Consider the following 8,727-nt stretch of genomic DNA (forward strand, 5'->3'; position numbering starts at 1 on the left):
TATTTAGCAAGTTTAAATGACGTTCGATCTGTCAGGGAGGTCGTATTTACAAGTAGGAATACTTGGGATTGTAGATGTAACACGACTTGACCAGATGTGAAGTGTAACTGTGGTATAAAAATGATAAAATGTAAGAAATCAAGCAGAATGAGGCGGGAACTCAGCGAGAAGGTAATGAAGTGTAAATAGTTGAAAGGGACCTGGAAGAGAAAGTGAAGGAGTAATAAACAAAACACAACGTAAAACCAAGCTACTGGAATAGTTACAGTTTCAGACGTGGTGGAAAACACATTCGAATAATAATATAAAATAATTAGATTAATAATTGGGACAAAAATGGCGTCTTTTATACGCTTTTGTCGCTCCGTTTGGTCATCGTACTTTGATAGGCTTCTTAATAATAGATATTTCGGTATTTAGGAAGTTTAATTTACATTCGATCTGTCAGGAGGGTTATATGTACAAGTGGGGATACTTGGGAATGTAGATGGAACACGACTTGACCAGATGTGAAGTGTAACTCTGGTATAAAAATGATGAAATATAAATAAATCAAGCAGAATGAGACTGGAACTCAGCGAGAAGGTATTGAAGTGTAAATAGTTGAAAGGGACCTGGAAGAGAAAGAGAAGGAGTAATAAACAAAACACAACTTAAAACCAAGCTACTGGAAAAGTTACAGTTTCAGATGTGATGGAAAACTCATTCGAATATTAATAAAATATAATTATAATAATAATTCGGACAAAAATGGCGTCTTTTATACGCTTTTTTCGCTCCGTTTGGTCATCGTACGTTGATAGGCTTCTTAATATTGGATATATCGGTATTTACGAAGTTTAATTTACATTCGATCTGTCAGGAGGGTCATATGTACAAGTGGGGATACTTCGGAATGTAGATGGAACACGACTTTACCAGATGTGAAGTGTAACTGTGGTATAAAAATGATGAAATATAAATAAATCAAGCAGAATGAGACTGGAACTCAGCGAGAAGGTAGTGAAGTGTAAATAGTTAAAAGGGACCCGGAAGAGAGCGACAAGGAGTACTTAACATAACACAATTTAAAACCAAGCTACTGGAATAGTTACAGTTTCAGATGTGATGGAAAACACATTCGAAAATTAATAAAAAAATAATTATAATAATGACTGGGACAAAAATGGCGTCTTTTATACGCTTTTTTCGCTCCGTTTGGTCATCGTACTTTGATAGGCTTCTTAATAATAGATATTTCGGTATTTAGGAAGTTTAATTTACATTCGATCTGTCAGGAAGGTCATATTTACAAGTGGGGACACTCGGGAATGTAGATTGAACACGACTTGACCAGATGTGAAGTGTAACTGTGGTATAAAAATGATAAAATGTAAGAAATCAAGCAGAATGAGGCGGGAACTCAGCGAGAAGGTAATGAAGTGTAAATAGTTGAAAGGGACCTGGAAGAGAAAGAGAAGGAGTAATAAACAAAACACAACTTAAAACCAAGCTACTGGAATAGTTACAGTTTCAGATGTGGTGTAAAACACATTTGAATATTAATTTAAAAATAATCAGAATAATAATTGGGACAAAAATGTCGTCTTTAAGATGCTTTTTTCGCTCCGATTGGTCATAGTACTTTGATAGGCTTCTTAATAATGGATTTGTCGTTATTTAGTAAGTTTAAATTACATTCGATCTGTCAGGGAGGTCGTATTTACAAGTAGGAATACTTGAGATTGTAGATGTAACACGACTTGAACAGATGTGAAGTGTAACTGTGGTATAAAAATGAAAACAAATATACATACATCAAGCAGAATGAGGCGGGATTTCAGCAAGAAGGTATTTAAGTGTAAATAGTTGAAAGGGACCTGGAAGAGAAAGACAAGTAGTAATAAACAAAACACAATTTAAAACCAAGCTACTGGAATAGTTACAGTTTCAGATGTGATGGAAAACACATCCGAATATTAATAAAAAATAATTAAAATAATAATTAGGACAAAAATGGCGTATTTTATACGCTTTTTTCGCTCCGTTTGGTCATCGTACGTTGATAGGCTTCTTAATAATGGATATTTCGGTATTTACGAAGTTTAATTTACATTCGATCTGTCAGGAGGGTCATATGTACAAGTGGAGATACTTGGGAATGTAGATGGAACACGACTTGACCAGATGTGAAGTGTAACTTTGGTATAAAAATGATAAAATATAATAAATCAAGCAGAATGAGCCGGGAACTCAGCGAGAAGGTAATGAAGTGTAAATAGTTGAAAGGGACCTGGAAGAGAAAGAGAAGGAGTAATAAACAAAACACAACTTAAAACCAAGCTACTGGAATAGTTACAGTTTCAGATGTGGTGGAAAACACATTCGAATATTAATAAAAAATAATTATAATAATAATTCGGACAAAAATGGCGTCTTTTATACGCTTTTTTCGCTCCGTTTGGTCATCGTACGTTGATAGGCTTCTTAATATTGGATATATCGGTATTTACGAAGTTTCATTTACATTCGATCTGTCAGGAGGGTCTTATGTACAAGTGGGGATACTTGGGAATGTAGATGGAACACGACTTGACCAGATGTGAAGTGTAACTGTGGTATAAAAATGATGAAATATAAATAAATCAAGCAGAATGAGACTGGAACTCAGCGAGAAGGTAGTGAAGTGTAAATAGTTAAAAGGGACCCGGAAGAGAGCGACAAGGAGTACTTAACAAAACACAACGTAAAACCAAGCTACTGGAATAGTTACAGTTTCAGACGTGGTGGAAAACACATTCGAATAATAATATAAAATAATTAGATTAATAATTGGGACAAAAACGGCGTCTTTTATACGCTTTTTTCGCTCCGTTTGGTCATCGTACGTTGATAGGCTTCTTAATAATGGATATTTCGGTATTTACGAAGTTTAATTTACATTCGATCTGTCAGGAGGGTCATATGTACAAGTGGAGATACTTGGGAATGTAGATGGCACACGACTTGACCAGATCTGAAGTGTAACTTTGGTATAAAAATGATAAAAAATAATAAATCAAGCAGAATGAGGCGGGATTTCAGCAAGAAGGTAATGAAGTGTAAATAGTTGAAAGGGACCTGGAGCAGAAAGACAAGGAGGAATTTACAAAATACAACCTAAAACCAAGCTACTGGTATAGTTCCAGTTTCAGATGTGGTAGAAAACACATTTGAATATTAATATAAAAATAATTACAATATAAATTGGGGCAAGAATTGCGTCTTTTATACGCTTTTGACGCTCCGTTTGGTCATCGTTCTTTGATAGGCTTCTTAATAATAGATATTTCGGTATTTAGGAAGTTTAATTTACATTCGACCTGTCAGGAAGGTCATATTTACAAGTGGGGACACTCGGGAATGTAGATTGAACACGACTTGACCAGATGTGAAGTGTAACTGTGGTATAAAAATGATAACATGTAAGAAATCAAGCAGAATGAGGCGGGAACTCAGCGAGAATGTAGTGAAGTGTAAATAGTTAAAAGGGATCCGGAAGAGAGCGACAAGGAGTACTTAACAAAACACAATTTAAAACCAAGCTACTGGAATAGGTACAGTTTCAGATATGATGGAAAACACATTCGAATATTAATAAAAAATAATTAAAATAATAATTAGGACAAAAATGGCGTCTTTTATACGCTTTTTTCGCTCCGTTTGGTCATCGTACTTTGATAGGCTTCTTAATAATGGATTTGTCGTCATTTAGTAAGTTTAAATTACATTCGATCTGTCAGGGAGGTCGTATTTACAAGTAGGAATACTTGGGATTGTAGATGTAACACGACTTGACCAGATGTGAAGAGTAACTGTGGTATAAAAATGAAAAAAAATATACATACATCAAGCAGAATGAGGCGGGATTTCAGCAAGAAAGTAATGAAGTGTAAATAGTCGAAAGGGACCTGGAAGAGAAAGAGAAGGAGTAATAAACAAAACACAACTTAAAACCAAGCTACTGGAATAGTTACAGTTTCAGATGTGATGGAAAACACATTCGAATATTAATAAAAAATAATTATAATAATAATTAGGACAAAAATTGCGTCTTTTATACGCTTTTTTCGCTCCGTTTGGTCATCGTACGTTGATAGGCTTCTTAATATTGGATATATCGGTATTTACGAAGTTTAATTTACATTCGATCTGTCAGGAGGGTCATATGTACAAGTTGGGATACTTGGGAATGTAGATGGAACACGACTTGACCAGATGTGAAGTGTAACTGTGGTATAAAAATGATGAAATATAAATAAATCAAGCAGAATGAGCCGGGAACTCAGCGAGAAGGTAATGAAGTGTAAATAGTTAAAAGGGACCCGGAAGAGAGCGACAAGGAGTACTTAACAAAACACAACGTAAAACCAAGCTACTGGAATAGTTACAGTTTCAGATGTGATGGAAAACACATTCGAAAATTAATAAAAAATAATTATAATAATAACTGGGACAAAAATGGCGTCTTTTATACGCTATTTTCGCTCCGTTTGGTCATCGTATTTTGATAGGCTTCTTAATAATAGATATTTCGGTATTTAGGAAGTTTAATTTACATTCGATCTGTCAGGAAGGTCATATTTACAAGTGGGGACACTCGGGAATGTAGATGGAACACGACTTGACCAGATGTGAAGTGTAACTGTGGTATAAAAATGATAAAATGTAAGAAATCAAGCAGAATGAGGCGGGAACTCAGCAAGAAGGTAGTGAAGTGTAAATAGTTAAAAGGGACCCGGAAGAGAGCGACAAGGAGTACTTAACAAAACACAATTTAAAACCAAGCTACTGGAATAGTTACAGTTTCAGATGTGATGGAAAACACATTCGAAAATTAATAAAAAATAATTATAATAATAACTGGGACAAAAATGGCGTCTTTTATACGGTATTTTCGCTCCGTTTTGTCATCGTATTTTGATAGGCTTCTTAGTAATGGATATTTCGGTATTTACGAAGTTTAATTTACATTCGATCTGTCAGGAGGGTTATATGTACAAGTGGGGATACTTGGGAATTTAGATGGAACACGACTTGACCAGATGTGAAGTGTAACTGTGGTATAAAAATGATGAAATATAAATAAATCAAGCAGAATGAGACTGGAACTCAGCGAGAAGGTATTGAAGTGTAAATAGTTGAAAGGGACCTGGAAGAGAAAGAGAAGGAGTAATAAACAAAACACAACTTAAAACCAAGCTACTGGAATAGTTACAGTTTCAGATGTGATGGAAAACACATTCGAAAATTAATAAAAAATAATTATAATAATAACTGAGACAAAAATTGCGACTTTTATACGCTTTTTTCGCTCCGTTTGGTCATAGTATTTTGATAGGCTTCTTAATAATGGATTTGTCGTTATTTAGCAAGTTTAAATGACGTTCGATCTGTCAGGGAGGTCGTATTTACAAGTAGGAATACTTGGGATTGTAGATGTAACACGACTTGACCAGATGTGAAGTGTAACTGTGGTATAAAAATGAAAAAAATATACATACATCAAGCAGAATGAGGTGGGATTTCAGCAAGAAGGTATTGAAGTGTAAATAGTTGAAAGGGACCTGGAAGAGAAAGAGAAGGAGTAATAAACAAAACACAACATAAAACCAAGCTACTGGAATAGTTACAGTTTCAGATGTGGTGGAAAACACATTCGAATATTAATATAAAAATAATTACAATAAAAATTGGGGCAAGAATTGCGTTGTTTATATGCTTTTGTCGCTCCGTTTGGTCATCGTACGTTGATAGGCTTCTTAATAATGGATATTTCGGTATTTTCGAAGTTTAATTTACATTCGATCTGTCAGGAGGGTCATATGTACAAGTGTAGATACTTGGGAATGTAGATGGAACACGACTTGACCAGATGTGAAGTGTAACTTTGGTATAAAAATGATAAAATATAATAAATCAAGCAGAATGAGCCGGGAACTCAGCGAGAAGGTAATGAAGTGTAAATAGTTGAAAGGGACCTGGAGCAGAAAGACAAGGAGGAATTTAACAAAATACAACCTAAAACCAAGCTACTGGTATAGTTACAGTTTCAGATGTGGTGGAAAACACATTCGAATATTAATATAAAAATAATTACAATAAAAATTGGGGCAAGAATTGCGTCTTTTATACGCTTTTGTCGCTCCGTTTGGTCATCGTATTTTGATAGGCTTCTTAGTAATGGATATTTCGGTATTTACGAAGTTTAATTTACATTCGATCTGTCAGGAGGGTTATATGTACAAGTGGGGATACTTGGGAATGTAGATGGAACACGACTTGACCAGATGTGAAGTGTAACTGTGGTATAAAAATGATGAAATATAAATAAATCAAGCAGAATGAGACTGGAACTCAGCGAGAAGGTATTGAAGTGTAAATAGTTAAAAGGGACCCGGAAGACAGCGACAAGAAGTACTTAACAAAAAACAATTTAAAACCAAGCTACTGGAATAGTTACAGTTTCAGATGTGATGGAAAACACATTCGAAAATTAATAAAAAATAATTATAATAATAACTGAGACAAAAATGGCGTCTTTTATACGCTTTTTTCGCTCCGTTTGGTCATCGTATTTTGATAGGCTTCTTAATAATGGATTTGTCGTTATTTAGTAAGTTTAAATGACATTCGATCTGTCAGGGAGGTCGTATTTACAAGTGGGAATACTTGGGATTGTAGATGTAACACGACTTGACCAGATGTGAAGTGTAACTGTGGTATAAAAATGAAAAAAATATACATACATCAAGCAGAATGAGGCGGGAACTCAGCGAGAAGGTAGTGAAGTGTAAATAGTTAAAAGGGACCCGGAAGAGAGCGACAAGGAGTACTTAACAAAAGACAATTTAAAACCAAGCTACTGGAATAGTTACAGTTTCAGATGTGATGGAAAACACATTCGAAATTTAATAAAAAATAATTATAATAATAACTGGGACAAAAATGGCGTCTTTTATACGCTATTTTCGCTCCGTTTGGTCATCGTATTTTGATAGGCTTCTTAGTAATGGATATATCGGTATTTACGAAGTTTAAATTTACATTCGATCTGTCAGGAGGGTCATATGTACAAGTGGGGATACTTGGGAATGTAGATGGAACACGACTTGACCAGATGTGAAGTGTAACTGTGGTATAAAAATGATGAAATATAAATAAATCAAGCAGAATGAGACTGGAACTCAGCGAGAAGGTAGTGAAGTGTAAATAGTTAAAAGGGACCCGGAAGAGAGCGACAAGGAGTACTTAACAAAAAACAATTTAAAACCAAGCTACTGGAATAGTTACAGTTTCAGATGTGATGGAAAACACATTCGAAAATTAATAAAAAATAATTATAATAATAACTGAGACAAAAATGGCGTCTTTTATACGCTTTTTTCGCTCTGTTTGGTCATCGTATGTTGATAGGCTTCTTAATAATGGATTTCTCCTTATTTAGTAAGTTTAAATGACATTCGATCTGACAGGGAGGTCGTATTTACAAGTAGGAATACTTGGGATTGTAGATGTAACACGACTTGACCAGATGTGAAGTGTAACTTTGGAATAAAAATGATAAAATATAATAAATCAAGCAGAATGAGCCGGGAACTCAGCGAGAAGGTAATGAAGTGTAAATAGTTGAAAGGGACCTGGAGCAGAAAGACAAGTAGGAATTTAACAAAATACAACCTAAAACCAAGCTACTGGTATAGTTCCAGTTTCAGATGTGGTGGAAAACACATTCGAATATTAATATAAAAATAATTACAATAAAAATTGGGGCAAGAATTGCGTCTTTTATACGTTTTGTCGCTCCGTTTGGTCATCGTACGTTGATAGGCTTCTTAATGTTGGATATATCGGTATTTACGAAGTTTAATTTACATTCGATCTGTCAGGAGGTTCATATGTACAAGTGGGGATACTTGGGAATGTAGATGGAACACGACTTGACCAGATGTGAAGTGTAACTGTGGTATAAAAATGATGAAATATAAATAAATCAAGCAGAATGAGACTGGAACTCAGCGAGAAGGTAGTGAAGTGTAAATAGTTAAAAGGGACCCGGAAGAGAGCGACAAGGAGTACTTAACAAAACACAACTTAAAACCAAGCTACTGGAATAGTTACAGTTTCAGATGTGATGGAAAACACATTCGAAAATTAATAAAAAATAATTATAATAATAACTGGGACAAAAATGGCGTCTTTTATACGCTATTTTCGCTCCCTTTGGTCATCGTATTTTGATAGGCTTCTTAGTAATGGATATTTCGGTATTTACGAAGTTTAATTTACATTCGATCTGTCAGGAGGGTTATATGTACAAGTGGAGATACTTGGGAATGTAGATGGAACACGACTTGACCAAATGTGAAGTGTAACTTTGGTATAAAAATGATAAAATATAATAAATCAAGCAGAATGAGCCGGGAACTCAGCGAGAAGGTAGTGAAGTGTAAATAGTTAAAAGGGACCCGGAAGAGAGCGACAAGGAGTACTTAAGAAAACACAATTTAAAACCAAGCTACTGGAATAGTTACAGTTTCAGATGTGATGGAAAACACATTCGAAAATTAATAAAAAATAATTATAATAATAACTGGGACAAAAATGGCGTCTTTTATACGCTATTTTCGCTCTGTTTGGTCATCGTATTTTGATAGACTTCTTAGTAATGGATATTTCGGTATTTACGAAGTTTAATTTACATTCGAT

The sequence above is a fragment of the Salminus brasiliensis genome, chromosome 20 (genome assembly GCF_030463535.1).
Source record: "Salminus brasiliensis chromosome 20, fSalBra1.hap2, whole genome shotgun sequence".
Lineage (NCBI taxonomy): Eukaryota > Metazoa > Chordata > Actinopteri > Characiformes > Bryconidae > Salminus > Salminus brasiliensis.